Genomic DNA, 20529 nt, shown 5'->3' with positions numbered 1-20529 from the left:
AAGCTTGAAATCTGTATAATTTTTTTTAGTGGTTCAATAAAGGTATCACCTTACTTTTGCATTTGTGCAATCCTGAGCCACATGGCCTTTTCCTATCTCTGAGCTCGTATGATGCAATTTCCTAGATGTTATTCCCAAGGATGGCCTAGACATAATTTATAACTGTTAATTTCTGGTTAGGCTGGCTGGAGGATTATGGGACCTGTAGTTAAAAAGTTAACTTTTCCAAATAATTTCTAGCTTGAAGAGTCTAGGGCAGTGATTTCCAATCTTGGGTCCCCAGATGTTCTTGGACTACAACTGCCAGAAATCCTGACCAGCAAGCTAGTGGTGAAGGCTTGGGGAAAATTTAGTCCAAGAACATCTGGATACCCAAGGTAGAGAACCACTGGTTTATGGAGTGTTTGGGAAACTTGGGACAGATACAGCTTTTCAGTTTTTTCCAGCCTCTTGCTATAGAAGCAGAATAAGTTCTTCATGGCCATTAACAATGTCTAATAATGGCAACAGCCTATGTTCCTTGATTGTGCTAAATCTATGCAGGCAAAGCCTGATGATTTCTGCACCAGAAAACAGATTGACCTTTATTTGAGCATTATTAAATTTTAAACATTTGAAATAGAACAAGAACTGTAAGTGGGAGGCTGAGAACATGCCAGTGTGCAGCTCCATGTGAAATAGTTATGCTCACTGAACATATTTGTATATTTAAATATTAATTATGTCAATGGAATATATGTTTCAGTTCTTCATTAAACATGCTATTTGAAATTGCTCAGGAGATCCTTGATAAATGCTATGTGTTTGTGTTTTCTACTTCTCAGCTCCACGGCTGTTACCAATGTTCTCAAAATGTGAGGAGAGAGCACATTTTGCCACCAATCCTGTTTTGTAAAAATATATTCTCCTGTTTCCCACCTACCCTCACATATTTCAGTGGAGTTTTTATTTAAACCCTCTTTGCTAAACTATGCACAATTGCTGGAGCATGAGTTGCATTCATTTCATTGATATGCATATCCCTGATTACTCTTCACTGCTAAACAGCTTAGTGGTCTGGTACAGGGCCAGAGGTTGGGAAATCCATTCCCTATTACTTGGCATGGCTGGATTTGATCCACAGGGTTTATTTCAGCCCAGCAGTTTTAAGATGATGATTATGATCATTATTATCAAACTGTTGAAATGTAGGTTGGTGGGGCTGGAATATGTGGACTGGAGCAAAGGCTTCCAGTGTGACAATGGTTGGCACTGAAACCATCAGTGCAGCAAATCAGTTTTATGTATTTTCTTGGAAAATGGAAACATTTTCCATCTTCCCCATCCACCAATAGACTCTACAAGTTCATTAATTTTTATAGCTGACAATACCAGTTCAAATCCTTTGTAATCAATTGCCAGACCCAAAAACAAGGACCACATTGTAGAATACAGTCTTATTTGGATGCTGGGATGCTTTGCCCGGTTTTGGCACTATTGCATATTAACAGAAGCATGGAAAGTGCCCCATCAAGGACGTACCTGACAGATCACCTTAATGAGTACTTGTCAATGACCAGCTCCTATATATATATGAATTTCAGAGAAATACTGCTTCAAAAGAATTCCCAAAGACAGAGACATTAAACAAGCTTTTCCAGGAAGCACAAGTGATTGGTGTAGCCATTTGTTACAAAATGAAAAAAAAAAAAAAAGAATCTTTACAACTGTGAAATTTGTTTAACATTTCTGTACATCTTGCAAAAGGAGGCAAATAGTTAACTTTCTCCTGGGTCTTGCTTAAATTAATTCATTATTACCTGCAAAATGAGCAGTACAGAAATGCAATGGTTATATATATTATGCTACATATATATGCAGAGAGAGAAAGAGAGAGACAGAGAGAGAGAACACTTGAGCAAGCTATAAATAAATATTAGCAGAATGATACAATGCTTGGGGATCAGCTAAACGCAGTGGGAGAATTTGTTAAAAAGCAGGAAAACTATATGCATATAGCCACGCCAGCTTGATGTAGGCAGAACATGTAAGCACCTGTAAGATTTCTCTCTGGAAAAACATGTTGCTTTTATAAACATATTGGTAGCAATATGTACAAATAAATTTGTAGCAAAACATAGTGTAGTAATATGCATCCCCATTCCCTTTTGATTCCTTGTCTTTATTTTAGATGCTCAGCCTTTGGTTTGCCAGATGTTTTGAATTTCAATTGCCAGACTCACTTACCATTGACCGTGCTATTTGGAGCTTCTGGGAGTTGATGTTCAAATTTCAGGAGGGTCAAAGGCTGAGAACTTCTGTTTTTGGATCATGTAAACTGTTGTTCAGTTTTTGAATTAGTGGCACATAAACTGAAGAGCCTCAATACAGAGGGATGACATATTTGCCATGCTCAGCACACCACCAGTTCGAAATCAATCCATGGTCAATACCCCACATTTTCTTTCCTTACCTCCAGTGGAAAGAATGACTTAGGAGTAAGAGAAGGAAGTACATGGATAGTTCAAGCATGCCAGGGAACCAGCTCCTTTGTATGTGTGTAGAAATTGGCATGGTGTCATTATGGTAGCCTGCTATAGCTGTCGGTATTTGGTGTCAGCAGGAGCTCATATAGGCTATTGAGGGGGAACATGGTAGGGTTGGCATCACAACCTTCCTTCCTTTTTTACAGCTTTAACAATTAATCTGGAGCACTGAAGGGAACATTAAACAAAATGGCTGCAGCTCCCGCTCTCTTGATCATCCACACAGTGTTAGGGCCTCAGCACAAAGGCAATCAAGATGGCTGCTTTGCTTGGCATTTCACTGTCTTTCTGAATGCTGGAGAGAGTGACATAATCCCTGCCTGGGTCAATAAGGGATAGGCTGCATGTGGTGGGGACAGGCAGCCTGAAGATTAGTAGAGGAATGCTAGTTCTTCCGGAATTAAGATTGCCGAAAGAAATATCAACAACCTCAGATATGCAGATGATACCACTCTGATGGCAGAGAGTGAGGAGGAATTAAAGAACCTCTTAATGAGGGTGAAAGAGGAGAGCGCAAAAAATGATCTGAAGCTCAACATCAAATAAACTAAGATCATAGCCACTGGCCCCATCACCTCCTAGCAAATAGAAGGGGAAGATGAATACTTTATTTCGGTCAAAGACCAGTAAAACCAAATCAATATAAAATAGATACATATAATTATAGTTTGGTAAAGTTAGTCAGAGTAATAAAATTCCATTAAAACATGATAAAACAACCCCTTCTTTCCAGTTAATAACATCATGTATCCTTAATATAAGTAAAACCTCAGACAGAGTTATATTAAAAATATATCCATCTAAAATCACCCAAACATTCGATTACGAATAACCATTGCTGCCGCACAGAATTTGGCCACTTGTCTCATAATATAAGGGGTATTGTCATAGAGTAGCAGCTGGACATAATCCTGCTCTGATCTCCCAGGAGATTTACAGATAATAGGTGTAGAAGGGGAAGATATAGAGGCAGTAACAGATTTTACTTTTTTGGGCTCCATGATCACTGCAGATGGTGACAGCAGCCGTGAAATTAAAAGATACCTGCTTCTTGGGAGGAAAGCAATGCCAAACCTAGACAGCATCTTAAAAAGCAGAGACATCACCTTGCTGACAATCTGTTCTGAACGAAATCAACCCTGAGTGCTTTCTGGAAGGACAGGTCCTGAAGTTGAGGCTCCAATACTTTGGCCATCTCATGAGAAGAAAAGACTCCCTGGAAAAGACCCTGATGTTGGGAAAGTGTGAAGGCAAGAGGAGAAGGGGATGACAGAAGACAAGATGGTTGGACAGTGTCATTGAAGCTACCAACACAAATTTGACCAAACTCCGGAAGGCAGTGGAAGACAGGAGAGCCTGGCGTGCTCTGGTCCTTGGGGTCATGAAGAGTCGGACACGACTTAACGACTAAACAACAAAACCTGCTAGTTGCTAAGTGGGTGTCACTGTCACTGTCTTCATCCCAGATAGGCCACTGGGTGGCAAATTATGGGAGGGAGCATTTGCTCAGCTCCTTCAAACATCTACCCAACATCCTTTAATAAATGGCCTATATTCAAGGCACTTTGTATCTTCCACCATTGTTGTAAAACTGTAAATGATTATTACAAATCTTCAGTAGGCTACTAAAATCGCTATTGGAAACAATATTGTGATATCCCATCTCTTACTAGGGCATTAAAATAGCGTTATTGAGGATAAGCTAAAACATTTTCACTCACGTGGATATCACTGGATGAAAAATGGTGGGAAATGTTCTGTTTTTCTTTGAGAAATACTCCCTCCAAAGAGGCATATAAGTAGACCACCTCCTTATTTAACTTTTTTAATCTCTCTAGAAAATATGCTGTACATGTCATCACTTGATCCTGAAATTTCACTTTCCACACCATTAATGCTATACCACCACCACTTATCAGTATATTCTCAAATTCCATATAATGTCCATATAAGCATGTCTGTTCTTCAGTGCCACCTGGTTCTGGAGGCTTTGGATCCTCTCCCAAAGAAGACATGCTAAGCACCAGTACATTAGGAAATATTATTTAATATTTTTAAAATCTATGTTTTATACGATTCCCAGTGTGGTGTTGTGTGACACCCGTGAACCAGGTAGAGAGGTGATGCTAGGAGTGCCGTCTCGCCCCAAAGCCTCCGTGGGCACGCAGACAGCTCCCAAGCCATTCCCACCCCGGATGTTACACCAGTCCGTGGATACAGTAGACTTAGAGAAGGGAGTGAAGGGGTTAAGCATATCTACCCAGACTCCTCGGGTCTGGGCAGGGAGGGGGACGAAGGACCCCGAGGAGGGAGCAGCAGGGGAAGTCAGTTACCGGCCGGCAGGGGAAGAGAGTGGATGGGAGTGGGTATCTATCCAAGACCCCTGGTCGGGTAAATGGGAACAAGTCTGCCTGACGAAACAGGAGGCAGAGGAGAGGAGGAGGAATGAGGCTAGAGTCCGGCCCTCTTATTGGGGAGAAAGAGAGACCCGAGAGTGGCGTAGGAAATTAGTGGAGGAGAAGAAAAGGGTAGAGAGAGAAAAGGAGGAGAAGACCAGATGGCATCTGGAGGAGTTGAAGAGACTGGGTTATCGCCAGGACCTTGGGAACAACCCGGGGCAGAGACCTCCATACCCTGGGGATACACAGGGTTCGAAGAGACGACCCCTCTACTAACAACCGAGAGAGAAGACTTCGATCCCGAAGAACCCTCACGGGTTCAGGCTGGTCCATGGGCGTCGAAGTCAAGTAACCCGTTCGACGAAGATTGGGTACCCCTGTATGAACCGTTACTTCAGCAGGAGAAGTTTGTCCCTAAGTTGATTGATGTTTCCATCCCGTTACCCCAGTTAAATAAAGAAGACAAATGGTTCAGTTCAAATGTGTCTACGGCTTTATTTGGGACGGGGGAGGTGAAGAATAGCGGACCCTCACATGTAGTTGACAGAGTGATAGACTGGGACCATAGAGAACAGGTTTCCAATCCACGCTTGGCCATGGAAACTGACTGGGGGCATGGACCTGGTAAAACCAATCCTTAAATATCTCATTTACCTTGAAAATCCTGTTAGGGTCACTATAAGTCAGATCCAACTTGACGACACAGAACACACATACACTCTCTCTCACACACACATTTCATATACATTCATAATTTTAAGTTGTGCTATACTCTGACATGAATAAGGAAAAAAAATAGAAAAGATGAAAAATATCCCTTTTCCCACTTTCTCCACACCAAGCATTCTTTTATACATTTCTTCCTCTTCTTTGTCTTTAACCAACCCCATCCCATAGCAATATAACTTTCCTCATACTTTGCCCCATCTCTTCATTATTTTGGTTGTCATTTTCTACCCTTTCTCCAAAATCCTTTTGAGGTATGATGTAAATAGTATTCATTATCCACTGAAGGTGATAAAAGTACTGCAAGGTAAGTGATATCAACATTGTGACCTTACTGAAAAGTTTATGTGCCTTGAAGTAAATTGTCAAGCAGTAATCGCTGGCAGAAAAGAATTTATTTACCACTTCTTGGCAACTTGTTAGCGGTTCTCTCTCTCCCCCCCCCATCTTTCTCTCTTCCAGACTACTTCAGAAATTCATGAACTGGTTATTGAATTTCAACAAGAAGTTCATGAATCACTTAGATACAGGACTGATTAAATAATAACCATACCATTTCCATAGAGATTGGCTCATTATTATGCTTTCAGGTTGCAGTTACATACTTGTACACAAGGACCACCTTTACGGGAGACAGACTGAGGCGGTTTTGAAAAAGATATTTTGAAGGAGACTTCTACATTTCATTGTCTAAAGTCATTTTATTTAAGGCTCATGAGTTTTAGAATGTTTTCAATACTGTCCAGAAAAATGATTGTCAAATGTACACAGAGAGTTAATGCTATATATAGAGCTAGTTAGTCTATGGTATTTCAAAAATAGGTTAGGTTTTCCAACACCTTTATGGTTTAGAATGCCTGACAATTGGCAGATGAATCCTGTCATGTAAACATGGGAGTGGGGGATGCAGAGATCCCATTACCATGCTGACAGAATGGCTTCTTTGTTCTATGCCCATTCTGCGAAAGGAGGGGAAACTCATTCCCTCACTCATAGTCAGAAACTGTGTTGATGGTGACTACCTGTAGCGAAATGCCAACAGGTGACATCATTCCTGCCTGTCTATCACAGAAGCTCAAGAAGGAGGAGCCAAGGATAGGGCAGGAGGGGCGGAGTTAGAGAGACAGTTGGAGATGTGAAATAGCAGCTACGGTTTAGAAGTGAGAAGAGCATTAGAGAATTGAGCTGAGAGTGTTAGGAGAGGGAATTGAGAAGGTTAAACAATATATTGAACAAGCAGGAATGAAGTTTTAAGTACTATAAGAGAGATATTGATCAAAAGTATATAGTAGTTTGGAATAAAGGTGATTGCATACATAATCCAATCCATGTTAATACCTTAATACAGTTCATAGGTGATTTACCTTTATGATTTACTTGACAATAAAAGAATATTTGTTAATCAAACCTCTGATTCCTAAGGTCAATAACCCTTGGTTTTGGCAGCACACGTGTATAACATAATTGGTATTAGGAGAATACCTGGTGGCAGTGTGAAGTAAAAAGGGTGTGAGCCTTTGTGAGGGCCAAATAAAACAGGGGCCACAAGGTCAATCACCACATTACCCCATGCCCAATGTTTGGAAAAGTTACATTTTGGACTACAGCCTCCAGAATTCCCAACTGTATATTTGGAGAATTATCATTCTCCAAATGTTATTTGCCCCAAATATAACATTTTCCAGCTGGAGATTCTCAGATTTGTATTCCAAACTTGTAAATTTTTTAAGCTGAGGTATGTCAGTCACGTTGCCACACCTGCAAAATTTAAGAAACAAGAGACAACTGAATGGTGTCTGGCTATGAGCATAACCCAAAAGACTGCATATTGTTATCTGCTAAAACAGACACACATTCAGATACATAAACTCTCAGAAATAACTCATTCAAATCCATGTAGGGGGCAACAGATTTCATCTCCCTTCCACCCTGCAACAGAAGAAGAAAAAAATGAGGCAGCAGCAACAACAAGCAAAAGAACTCTACAGTGCAGCATACAAAGAAGCACATACACAGAGTGGAAGACCTGGTTGTTTTGCTCCTCTCTGCACCAAATAAGATGGTGGCCTTGGTTTTTAATTGCCGCCAACATTACTTGCAGGCAATGATGTAGTGGTAAATTTGAAAAAGCAGCTGCTCAGTAGGACAGTATTCAAAGCCTGACTTAGAGACAACATATACATACCTAAATAAAATGCTTAAACAAACAAACAAACAAACAATCTAGATGGTGACCAAGACGGATTGGAAACAAGGTGGCCAGTGCAGTTGTACAGATATGTGAAAAACTGCAAACATGATCCTGGAGCCACTGGTTCCAGTTTCGCCTGGGGAAATCATGGTATGTGCAGGCTGTTATGAAATACCAACTGCAAGGAGTCCAGAAGAAGAACTGGCAGAATGTGTGGGTGAGAGGACTACACATCTCCCAAAATTACAGGTTTCTCCAATGCACTGCCCCGGCCAGCTAGAAACCACAGGAGTACCTTACATGCTCCCTCCATCCTCATCCCAATGGCTATGAGGGAGTGAAGCATCATGGTGGTAGCACATACATTGCTACAAGTGATGAGGGAGTACTTTTCTGACTCCAGCTCCCAGAATCCTTCAACCAATGTGGCCATTGGCCATGTTGCCTGAAGAATTCAAGAGCTGTCATTCAAAAACAAGAGGATTTCTCCCCCCCCCCATGTTAGCCAAGCGGTTCTGGGAGCTTGGCTACAGTTTGGGACATGATATATAAGGACAAGAGGCCACAGCTCAGATGCTTCCAGGGAAGTTAATCTACTATGCAGCAGTGGGGACTAGGAGAGACCTACATACTAGATAGGTTTGCCCACTTTGGGCAGGAAGTAAGTGACGGGGCCTATCAGGCAGCTGAGTGTCTTAGGTAACATGTGTGGCTCCTAATTCAGGTGAAATTTCACTGGTTAATCAAACAGGCAAACAAATGGAAATGCTTTAATGTCACAGGATGGAGGTGAATCCCTCATATCATTTTGATTTCTTGTATACATGTTAACAACTTGAATTCAGTTTTGTTTCCCATGAGAAAGGAAGGAGAGAACTGACACCAAAGGGATCAATGAAAGCCCTGGCTTGCATCCTCAATGGTTCATTCTTTGTGATATGTTAATCTGGCCAAATGGGCAATTGGAGGAAGTGAGCAGACTACAATAGCCTGGGGAGAACAACTGACGCCTAAGCAATTCAATGAATCCTTAGCTCAGATATGTGTTCCTGAATTCACACCTGAATTCATGCCTGGAGAACAAAGTCACCAGAGAAATGGTTGTTGTAGGATTTTCAGGCTGTTTGGCCATGTTCTGGAGATTTTTCTTCCTAACGTTTTGCCAGTCTCTGTGGCCAGCATCTTCAGAGGACAGGAGCTGGAACTCTGTCTGTGAATTAGAACTCCTTGAGAACACACCAGAGAAAGTTAAAAGACAGCTCTCTAAAGAGAAGGTTAGAAGGGAGAAACTAGAAACTAGAAGAAGGAGAGGAGGAAAACAGAAACATAAAAGAAGACATGCTTTTAATCCTATTAACTAATCATGCCCTGTATTCGCGAAGGCTTTCACGGCCGGGATCTAATGGTTGTTGTGGGTTTTTTGGGCTTCTTGGCCGTGTTCTGAACACAGCCAAGAAGCCCGAAAACCCCACAACAACCATTAATCATGCCCTGTTAAAGATTTGAACAGTAATAGAAAGCAGGGGTCCCCAACCACCGGGCTGCCGACCAGTACCAGTCCGTGGCCTTAGCAGGACTGGGCCACCGGCACAGATGAGTGGTGAGCAGGTGAGTGACGGGCAAAGCTCCGCCTCCTGTCATTGCACTCCTATTAGGTTCTAATGCTGTTGCTGATCTGACAGGAGGTCAAGAGGTGGAGTTTCGCTGTGTGCTCCCCTCCTGCTGCTGCTGTGCCTGTGTTATTAGAATCTAATAGGAGCCTGTGCTTCTATTAGGCTCTAAGCTGCTGCTGATCTAACAGCAGATGGAGCTTCAATTGCAGCTCACCTCCTGATCCTGCTCACCATTCACCTGTCCTGGCACAATACATGTAATGAGCGCGATTCAAAGCTATCCCCCAACAACCTACTGCATAACAAGTAGATACCTAGCGGAATGTCTTCGCCCATCTAGATCTACTCGAGTCTCTCGCTATAGCCAAGAAAGATGGCTGAGGGGCCTAATGCCGAGGGAAGCCTGAAAAGAAAGAACAAGAAACCAGGCCTTCTCGGCAGTGACCCGTTGACTTTGGAACAACTTGCCATCAGAGATTTGCCTGGCACCCTTGCTGCATGTTTTTAAGAGCCAATTAAAGACTTGGCTCTTTAGGCGGGCCTTCCCCCTGTCGATACTTAACTTTTACTTCTTACCTTAGCTTTTTCCTCACATTGCCCATCTTGAACAATACTAATATCATTGACTCAAATTGTTTTAACTGTTTTATGATGTTTTATTGTAAGCCACCCTGAATAGACATTGTCTAGAAGGGTAGGATATAAATAAATAAATAAATAAATAAATAAATAAATAAATAAATAAATAAATAAATAAATAAATAAATAAATAAATAAATAGTACCTCCCCGATCCTTGGGAGAATGGTCTTCAACTAAACAGGTCCCTGGTGTCAAAGCATTTGGGGACCACTGATGTAAAGGGTTTGGGCCACCATGAATATTCCTCAATAGTTTATTAGTTTCTGGGTGCCTTGATATTTTGCTTGATGTTCAATGGCCATAGCCTGTCTGTACCTTTCTTGTTAACCAAACCATCTCTGGCTCTGCCAAATGTAACTTTCTGTTTATTTCACTTTTCTTGTGTTTTCTTTTCTTTTAATAAAGCTTTTAGTTAGACCCTTTGGTCTGGATACTGCTCTCTCCCCTCCCCAAGAACCTCAGGTTAACTAAATCCCATTAAACTTGCCAAGGTTTGACCACTAACTACCTGGATGCCTCTAGGCTAGGAGGCCTTTCAAGAGTTTTCCCCATCTTGAAAGTAAAGGTGCTAGTCCCTGATGGTCCCACAGGAAAGGGTTCAGAAGGAGGATCTGATCACAATTAATTGTAAGAGTGAACATGTAATCAGCAAACTCCCTGATCAAGTATTGATATAACGCAGAGGTGTTTAACACAGGAATAAGGACTGTGTTGCTCTCCAAATAGTGTTGCACTGCAGCTCGGGCATCCCTCCCTCTGCATCTAGACACTATCTAGAGCAGATTGAGAATCTCACAACATCTGGAGAGGCAAAAAAGAGATAAAGCACTTGCTCATTTCCCTAAAGCTTATGCAACTAAATATGCTGATAATTGGCATCTGGAGACAAGAATGTGAGAGATGACAGCATTTCTCATGGAAAGAGTTTGTGTGCCATAGGGAGAAGGTATGTGTGATATCTTTATAGGCTGTTTAACATTCTGGCATCATAAGTACCCCACTCCCACACTTTGAACTCTTTGTAGATCAGTACTGGAGAAGGCTGTCCTCCATGTATCTATCCTCTGAGCTATTCAAGTCTTTGACCATTGGTCCTAACACCTTGAATTGTCTCTGATAACTGAGATGGTGAGCACCATGCTGGATTATGGTGACTCATTATCCTCTTTTTCTGAGTCAAGTTCTAGCTCAGAAGAAGAGGAGGAGAAAGAAGAATGTGTTGTCAAGTCAACTATGACGTATGGTGACTCTTTCCAGGGTTTTCTAGGTAGGGAGTGCTCAGAAGTGGTCTAGCATTCCCTTCTTCTGGGGGCATCCCTAGTGTGTACAGCTTGCCCAAGGCCACACAAGCTGGCACAGTGGGGAATTGAACTCCCAACCTCTAGATCAGCAGCCAGATATCTATAACTGCCATTTGGGTCTCAAAATACAGGTCAGGAAGCAAGTTGAGAAGACAATTCTAAGTGGACCAATTAGTCTCAGAAGCAGCAAAAGTATTAATCTTGAGCTAAAAATATGGAGGAACTGAATGTTTTATAGTGAATATTATTAACAGTTTCTTTGGCAAAATACCAAAATGTCTGTTGGAACTCCCCAAATGTTTACCAGTCTCTTACATCTGTGCACTGATATTTGTTAGACCCGATTTGCTGCTGCCTCAGTGCCATTCCCACCCATCTCCTATTTGATTTCTTTTCTTGAGATTACTTTTTTTATCAAGATTTGGCTATGTAATAGCACCACTGAAGGCTAACTGACAACAAGTGAAAAAGCCTTATTCTGGATTTGCTTTGTCGTCCCTTAGTGATGTTGTTCGAAGCAACCAACATGAACCTGACACAACTCCGGGAGGCAGTAGAAGACAGGAGGGCCTGGCGTGCTCTGGTCCATGGGGTCACGAAGAGTCGGACACGACTAAACGACTAAACACACAGTGATGTTGTTATATGCAAATTTTATCAAACTTCAATGACTTCCTCATCTGTAGAACGAAATTGTTAACATGCCACAAAAGTAGCAGGCCAGTGTGGCATCAAAGAGACTGGTGCCACCACCATCGAAGAAGATTTATCTGTTGCTGGACAGATGATACAATGGATGAAGAATCCACCACCTTGATCCATGTCAGCAAAGATGTATTTGCCTGAATGTTTTCAGAGGATGGGAATGCTCCTGCTTCTGTTTAAGGGGCAATAACAAGCAGATACTCCTTTTTCAGGGAGTAAAGATGATTATGCAATGTGTCATTGTGGTTCAGCCAAGTCCTATCAACAAAGTTCTTCAGATTTAAGAACACTGAACAAAAATAAGCAGTGACATTTCATGACCAGGCTAATTTTGCTTAACAAGATGAGTTTGCTGCCTTTTTGAATAAAGAAACAAGAGGCTATAACAGATGCAGTGTTAAGTACATTACAAAAAGAAGATTCAAGTAAGACAGGCCATGCAGGAACAAAACAGGGAATGCAGGCTGCCCTGATGAAAGAACAATAACACAAAGGTTTTTGAGCAGGCATTTGAGTGCGGTGGGTTAGCGGGTCAGGTAGCACAGATATCACAGTGTGTGAAGAGCAACCGAAAATGTTCAACACCTGCAGAATTCCATTAACAGCTCTTCCTCTTATCCCTCTTTTTGTGATGTAGGAAGAATGATTTTAACATTTCTTCTTGTGAAGATCATGACAGTGTCACCAAACTCATGGCCTGCTCCAAGAAACCTGCTCAAACTGTTGCAGTTCTCAATGCAGTGGTCTGTCAAGGGGTGAAGTTTCTCCCATGAACAAGAGCCTGACATTCATCTTCTAGAGCTGATCTCTATAAATGTCAGTCACTATACAGGCACTGAATAGTGGCTATTTCTGCAATCGTCACCTGTCCCAGAGAGTTACATCTTTGGACTCTCAGAATATCCCAGATAGTATAGCTGATGGATTGGTGTCATTGATTGGGATGGGTCTTTTGTAATGTTTGGAACTACAGAATCCTGCTGGAATTGTCCCAGATGAAATGCTCTTCCAGAAAAAGCCCTCTCAGGTGTTTGAAATAACTTACAGCTGCTCAGTACATGAGAAAAGAAGTCTCTGTTTTTTGAGCTGTGGTGCTATATGGCAATGGAAGAACTGGCTGGACAGGGCTGAGCTCTGTAGGTGCTGCAAAACATTAGAAGTATTGTAGTTTCCTGAGAGGCACACTGTATGGAGCATAATGGGCCAGGTAGAGTTCAATACCCCTGATGCTTTGCAGCACCCACAGAGCTGAACTCCACCCAGTCACTTCCATCACCATCAGAAAGTCTCACAGTTCAGAAATAGAGTGATATTTTCTCATTTTCTCAGATGTTGCAAAGTTATTTCAACACCCAAGAGCGCTCCCCCCCCCCCCAGTGGGCCAAAATCCCCAGAATCCTGGCTGGGACAATTCTGGATGGTGTAATAATAATAATGTACCATTAATTCTGACTTACGGCAACTCTCTCAGGTTTTCTAAGTAGTGAATACTCAGAATTGGTTTACCATTCCCTTCTTCTTCACATTAGTTTTGAGTCAAAAGAACTGAAATCAAGAAGTTAAAAGGGAAGGAAGGGGTGGCTGCTGATGGCTATGAAGGGTCTGAGTACTAATCTAGAGCAGAAATATATATATATATTTTTACAATGTGAAAATATGAATGTGATTTAAAGAAAGCCAGTAGTGGATAGAGTCTAAGCCTGGAATTTAGGCCAGTGGTTCTTAACCTTGGATTACTCAGGTGTTTTTGAACTGCAACTCCCAGAAACCCCAGCCAGCACAGCTGGTGGTGAAGGCTTCTGGGAGTTGCAGTCCAAAAACACCTGAGTAACCCAAGGTTAAGAACCACTGATTTAGGTGATCCAGGTTTGATTACCTCTTCAGTCATGAAATTGATAGGTAACTTTTGGGCCAGCACACTTTTTCAGACTCTTTATGAAGATAAAGTATGAGGAGCCATGTATGATACCTTGAGTTCATTGAAGAAAAGCTAGGATTAAAACAACAACAACAACAAACATACAAACACACAAACAACTACAGATCTATATTCTATCCCCCTATATAATGGATTATATAGATCTATATATGTAATTTGATTATAAGCAACTCATACACGCACTGTGCCTAGTGTCCCCATTTTTCAAAACTCAGTTTATGTAGGATTTAATTTAGACTACTTGTGGCTTATCATCACTTGTTCTGGATGTTTCCTACAGTTTAGCAATCTGAAAAAAAATCTGGTTATAGCAATTGAAAGTGTGTGTTTGTATAAAACGTGTTATTATTGTCTGAATTCTGCTGGTTTTAACCATATGGGAACAGCCTCGATTCCAATTTTCTCTTACTGTCAGTCATTAAATAAATGCATACAAAAATAAAATGGAAACTGCTCCACTAGTTTAATATAGCCATAGTGCAAGAGAACATTTTAGCAAGTGCCATCACCTCTTTTATTTATTTGACAGGATGATTTCTTCTTGATCTGATCTATTTTTAGTAAGTGCACAAGAAATAAATCTGAAGTATTTATCAAAATAAACCATGTTCAAATTTTTTAGAAAGGCACAGATTTTCTTTCTAACAAGAATGATGCTTTATCATTCAACAGAGAACAAGTGACAAGGAAGATGGCAAAATTAGTCCAGAGAGCTTTATTAAGATAAATCCTCTAGCACCTAAATTGGTGACAATGTGTAAATTTCTCTTTTGTAGCCCCTGTTGTAATTCCCTTCATTTGCTCAGCACAAAAGAGGCATACAGTATTTTTCCAGAAGCTTGGCAGCAGGTTTAAAGGAATAGGCTTTTTGCCAAGGATTAAACATCATCAACAGCAAATAAAGCCTGAAAGGTTATTTCTTGTAACTTGCTGATTTTAATTGTACCAGCCATCTAAAGAAGGGGAGCACACCTTCCTTGCTTATCTAATGTCTTTGTCAATTGATGACTGATAAGGGAACACATTCATGATGAGCAAGAGCATCCACAAGGATTTTCCCAGTAGTGGCCAAAGCTGCAGGGTGGTATGTTAGCATAATTCACTTGCCTAATGTGTGCCAATGCAACTTCATGCATCTGTCTGTGTACAATAAAATATAGGATTCCTGAGAGGATAAGTGTCCCCCTGCTGTCTCCAGATATCCATGAGTGGAACACTATTTTTAGCATCCTAGCCAGTCTTGTTATATCATATCTTTAATTCTATTTACCTATACACTATCACAATGAAACATGATAAAACACAAGTGTAATAAAACTACAAAGGGGGAAACTATATGAAAAATATAATTAAAACAGAGTTCTAAGACTATTCTGCGGTGTGTGTGTGGTAAAAGGAAGATAAAATTAAAACATGAGAATTAAAAACAGGACTATGAGCTACACTGAACATTTCATTTTCACAAAAGAGTTGCATAATTTCTTAGCTGCCGCAGCAAACAGAACAATGAACTATTTGATAAAGGGCTGCTCATCATGCAGGAGTTCTGCTATTATGTTTCCTGGTAAGATTGGAAACGGGGATGAGCACCGCCCCCTAGAGTCGAACACGACTGGACAAAAATTGTCAAGGGGAACCTTTACCTTTACCTTAAGATTTATATCAAAAATCAAATCTAGATATTTATATTCACCACTCTATTCTTATTCTCACCCAAAGCCCATTTAAATGTCTGAGGCCTCCTCCCTAGTGCCATGACATCAGATCTGGACATCAGATTTCTTCCTTACGTATGGAACAAAGCAAGGCAATGTCAATAATCTCCAGAGGCCTATTCTATCTGTGAAGAGATAACAGTGCCAGGTCATCAGCATAAAATAAAGCTATGACCTTACAAACTCCCACCAAAGAGCAAAAAAAGAAAAAGAGAAGACAACCTTATAATGATGATATTAACATAAAGATCGAAAATAAATGACACTAGAAGGAGACCCTGTTTAATCACCCAATAATTGGCTCTGTTTGTAACTTCTTTCAGGTGATGATTTTTCCATTAACTTTCACACTAGTGGGCCACACACCTCAGGTAGTCTTAGGTACTTTAAACCTAGCCACCACACCTTAGTGCCACTAAGGAAGGTGTTAACTTTGAAAGACAACCTCCTCCTCAAAACCTTGGTTAAGTATGTTGAGGTTGCCACTTTTACTCTGCCCCACAAATGCTCCCCTGCCCCCAACCTCATGTATTTTTATATTCAGGAGCTTAGTGTAAGAGTTTTTCTATTTTAGTTAATCACTTTGCTCATGCTGGTGACACATAGCTTTGTGTGACATGGGTGTATCGTCATCTGTTTGTAGACTGTTTTTCCTCTTGCACAAAAAATAATGAGGAGAGTTTGGCTTAAACAGACAAAAAGAGTTTTTATTGAGGGATCATAGGTAACTGGTATGAAGGGAAAGGTAGATTATGGGAAATAAAGGATAAAGATAAAAACAACACTGAAATCTAAAAGCATTCCTTGTGTAATGCAAAATCAAAATAACTTTATAGACTCTCTAACCTTAACTTATTATGTGCTTTACTTTTACTTATATGTTTTTTTTATGGTGATGCCTTGACTTACGGCCATAAACTGTTCCAGAAGATGGACATAACTTGAAATGGTCGTAAGTCGAAGCACCATTTCCCACTGAAATGCATTGGAATGTGATTAATCCGTTCCAGAAAAAATACCCCCAAAAAGAAAATAAAAATAAAACACTGCAAGCCCCATAGGAACACGCTGAGGCTGCAAAATAATAATAATAATAATAATAATAATAATAATAATAATAATAATAATAATAATAATAATAATAATAATAATAATAATAATAATAATAATAATAATAATAATAATAATAATAATAATAACAATAACAATAACAACAACAACAACAACAACAGCAACAGCAACAGCAACAGCAACAGCAACAACAGCAACAGCAACAGCAACAACAACAACAAGAAGAAGAACAGCAACAGCAGTAGCAGCAGCAGCAGCAGCAGCAACAACAACAACAGAGCAAGCCCCAATGGAAGGCACTGCAGCTGCAAAAAAACAAAACCAAAAATAAACAACACAGTGAGCCCCGATGGTGCTAGGGCTTAAAAAATAATAATAAACCAAAAATAAACAATGGAGCAAGCCCCAGAGGAAGGAGCTTGGGCTGCAAAAAAAATCACCAAAAAATAAAACAACAGCACAGAAACATAACCCCCCAGCCCAAGCCCACCCTGCAAAACCCACCCAGAACAGTTTTTAAGAAGCAGAAAGTAGCACCTTACCTTTCCAGGCAGTCCCAAGCCTCCTCCGACACACTCATTCTAACCGTTGGGGCAAAAGAGCTATAAAGAAGCAGCCTCTTCGCCTACCAATGGTTAGCAAATTTGAATTCCCCGCCTTTTTCCCCTGCCTTTTTCTGGTTGCAACTTGGAGCTCCAGCCGCAGGTCAAAGCAAAATTTTGCAGCTGGAGCTGGTTGTATCTCGAAATGCTCGTAAGTCGGGACGTTCGTAATTCGAGGCACCAGTGTACTTCACTGTAAGCCTCCCAGAGTAGTGCACCACACTGATGGGACAGTATACACACAGTTCCTCTGTCAATGAGGTCAAAGACAGAAGAGAAATCGATAAAAGTTGCACAAATCCCTTTATTGTGGAATTTTGTGTTATTAGAGATGATACAGTTTTGAATAAAAGCTTCGTTAATTGCATTTTGACTAGACATTGTAGCTAGGGGATCCAAACATGATGTGTGGTACCACAAGTGCCACGACTGTCCATTCCTGCCCCTCATAACCAGCATGATCCACTCACTGGGCTACACACAGGGTGTGCATCTGTCAGCAGCACTGTCACGCCAATCATGGAAGTAGTCCAGTTGGCGTTTCCCTGCCTTTCCCCACAGCCGTACACTCCAGCAAGGAGGCAGGAAGATGAGTCTCCCAGCTCAGCTGCTAAGCAGTCAGTTATAGACAGAGGTAGGGAAGCACCAGCCACATTACTTCCACGATTGGCATGATGATGATGCTGACGGACACATGGGCCATGTGTGGAGCCCAGTGAGTGGACCGGGCTGGTGCTGGGTGGTAAGAATGGATTGTCATGAAACTACTGGTGCCATGCTTTGTTTTCATATTCCCTGGATACAAATATGAAGTGCCCATGTCTAATTTTGAACATTCCTGCCAGAGGCCTGTATCACAGCATTCACATTTTCCCAGTCTTGTAACTTATGCAATATATAACAGGTATACATCATGAAGCTGATAGGTCTTAAATCTCCTTTTGTCCCCATTGGTGGCCAAAGCTGCATAGTGGTATATTAGTGCATTTCACTTGTGAATACAATGTCATGTGTCTAGGGTTTCTGGGAGGGCAAGTGTCCCCTCCAGATACCCATGGTGAGAAGGAATATTGCTTTTAGCACCACAAAAGCCACAAAAATGAGTTTTGTACAAATTTTATAAAATAAAATCTAGCATCAATGTGAAATGTAGTTATTTAAATGTTGCAAACAGACTATAGACTAATTTGAAATGAATTATTACATCAGTTAGTGTACTCAAATGGCAACAGTCTAAAGCTTTTAAATGGTGAAACATACTTAAAACAGGTAACTTGATCCTATCATGTTTATTTAGTTGTATGTTCCCTTGAATACCACTGGTACATAAGAAGGTAAACTATTTCATAACACATGAGATTTTTTTTCTGTGTATTCCATTATTGTCTGCTCTTATTAACAACAGTTCTACAAGTTCTCAGGTGGAGATATTTAATTTACCTGATCCTTCCTTCCTTCCCTCCTTCCGAGTAGAGATGCCAGGAACAGAACAAGGAAACCCTTACATGCAAAGGCTGAAATCCTGTTGCTTCAGGTAGTAAATAACACTAGAATAGGGCCATTGATACAGAATTTGGTGAGTCAACTCCTCTGTAAGTTCCATTGATTTAAATGGGTCTAGTTGTGACTTACTACACTAAAGTAATTCAAAACGAGAGCATCTCCACCTGACTCAATGGAATTTAAGGGAGAGTTGATTCACCAAATCTCCATTTATTCAATGGGCCTACTTCAATGTTTCTTATCAGGGTAAGCAACAGGATTTGAGCCAAGGAGTGTGCTCTACCACTATGCTATCTTTCCTTCAACTTGTGAGCAGTTCATGCTTTAACATGAATTAAAAAACCTGAAGAGAGTTGAAAACTAGACAAATATTAATAACTGCATTTTCAACCAACTAAATTTAAACCATGAGAAAGTAGCTCAGATTTTAAAAAAGATTTGACTCCATTCCATGTTTTCATTGGGGAAGTTATACTGCATATGGCATAAAATGCTTCATACTGAGGCTAAACTATGGCATTGAGCAACATTGATTGATTGATTGATTGATTGATTGATTGATTGATTGATTGATTGATTGATTGATTGATTGATTGATTGATTGATTGATTGATTGTGTAAAGAATGAAAAGATTTACCTGGGAGGCTGGTGTGCTGTAGAGTGATGCACCAACCTCCAGTAGAGGGGACCTTTACATATCACTGGAAAGGAGAACATGTGCCAACCATTTGCCTTCTATGGCAGTGGTACCCAACCTTGGGCTTCCAGATGTTCTTGGACTTCAACTCCCAGAAATCCTGGCCAGCAGAGGTGGTGGTGAAGGCTTCTGGGAGCTGTAGTCCAAGAACATCTGGAGGCCCAAAGTTGGGGACCACTGTTCTATGGAACAGGCATTTTGTTATGCATCAGGGAAGCAAAAATGGTTTACCATTTTGGGCTTAGACCCTGCTTCTGCTTTGTGCTGTGTATCTTTGCCAAATTATTTCACTCTGAGTTTCATCATTTGTCTCTGAGTCTTATTTATTTTATTTATATTTTTATCCTGCTCAACTAGTGGTCGAGCCACTACTCTGGGTAGCAAACAAGTCATAATAGCACAATAACCCCAATAGCAACCACATAATCAATAAGCATGAAACATAATTTCAAAAAATAAAATAACTGGTAAGGAATAAAGACTTTGAAACATTTTAAAATATTAAATACAATATTTATTTTATTTATTTTTATTTATTTTATTGGACCTCTACCCCGCCCATCTAGACGAAAGGTCTACTCTTGGCAGCAATAGTATTAGGCGGCAAAATCAGACCAGGTTTATAGGCCAAAAAAGAAAGAAAGAAACCAATTGGCAAGATTACTCTGGAGTAACGCCATAAAAGGCTTCTGAGAAAAGCCAGATTTTTACTTGTCTCCTAAAACCGAGGAGGGATGGGGCTAATCATACCTCAGTTGGGATCAAGTTCCAAAGTGATGCAGTGACCACAGAGAAGGCCTGGTTTCATGTGGCAGATCTTGGGGCCTCCCTCAGCATATGAGGTACATGTTGGATGGGTAGACATTTTGAGGAAGAGGTGCTCAGACAGGTAGCAAAGTC

Source organism: Pogona vitticeps, chromosome 5 (assembly GCF_051106095.1).
Source record: "Pogona vitticeps strain Pit_001003342236 chromosome 5, PviZW2.1, whole genome shotgun sequence".
NCBI classification, from domain to species: Eukaryota; Metazoa; Chordata; class Lepidosauria; order Squamata; family Agamidae; genus Pogona; species Pogona vitticeps.
Note: the sequence above shows the minus strand (reverse complement) of the source record.